We start from the raw sequence: 647 nt of genomic DNA, 5'->3' as shown, positions 1-647 counted from the left end.
AATCTTGATTGGTTTCAGGTATAAGTGTATTTTGTTTCATTAGTTTACCAGTTCATTTAAAGTTGCAGTGGGTTATTTTTTAGTTTTTACATAATGTAAACTTATAAGCGAGGAAGCTTTTCACTACAAAAGTGACTTTAATGCCTCTTAAAATTTCTTATTAATTTAATACTATGCACTGAATGGGCCAATGAAACATATAAAAATGAAATCTTCATAAAAAAGTAATTGTCGTTGTCGGGGATCGAACCCGGGTCACCCGCGTGACAGGCGGGAATACTTACCATTATACTACAATGACAAGTTTTTGATTTCAGTGTTACAAGTCAACTGTTGACTTGGATATTAATAATTCGTAACCCTATGAAACCCTATCACAGGTTTGTTAAAATCTTCTCTGTTGATTTCGATTTCACTCCATTGTTGAGCATCTTCTAAGATCGATTCATTCTGTTCATAAACATAGACGGTTATGTAGTTGGGTTGAATTGCAAAAATCAGATAACTTAAGAAAAGTTTGTATAGAAGTACCCTATTCTGGAAAACCCAATTTAGAAAATCCAAGTCAACCTTATATGAAATAACTGGGTTACTTGTCTTGACTCTTGACTCTTACATTTTCCTGAATTGATTTGGAAACACCTAAT

At 32.9% G+C, this 647-nt stretch overlaps 1 non-coding gene across 1 annotated transcript; it reads right to left on the bottom strand.

The window, feature by feature from the left end:
- Positions 1-229: 229 nt before the first annotated feature.
- TRNAD-GUC (transfer RNA aspartic acid (anticodon GUC)) lies at positions 230-301 on the bottom strand. Its single transcript has one exon. It is a non-coding gene; the product is annotated as a tRNA-Asp (tRNA).
- Between the last annotated feature and the right edge of the window lie 346 nt (positions 302-647).

The sequence above is a fragment of the Lactuca saligna genome, chromosome 7 (genome assembly GCF_052625555.1).
Source record: "Lactuca saligna cultivar CGN05327 chromosome 7, ASM5262555v1, whole genome shotgun sequence".
NCBI classification, from domain to species: Eukaryota; Viridiplantae; Streptophyta; class Magnoliopsida; order Asterales; family Asteraceae; genus Lactuca; species Lactuca saligna.
Note: the sequence above shows the minus strand (reverse complement) of the source record. Positions and strands in the feature narration are given on the sequence as shown.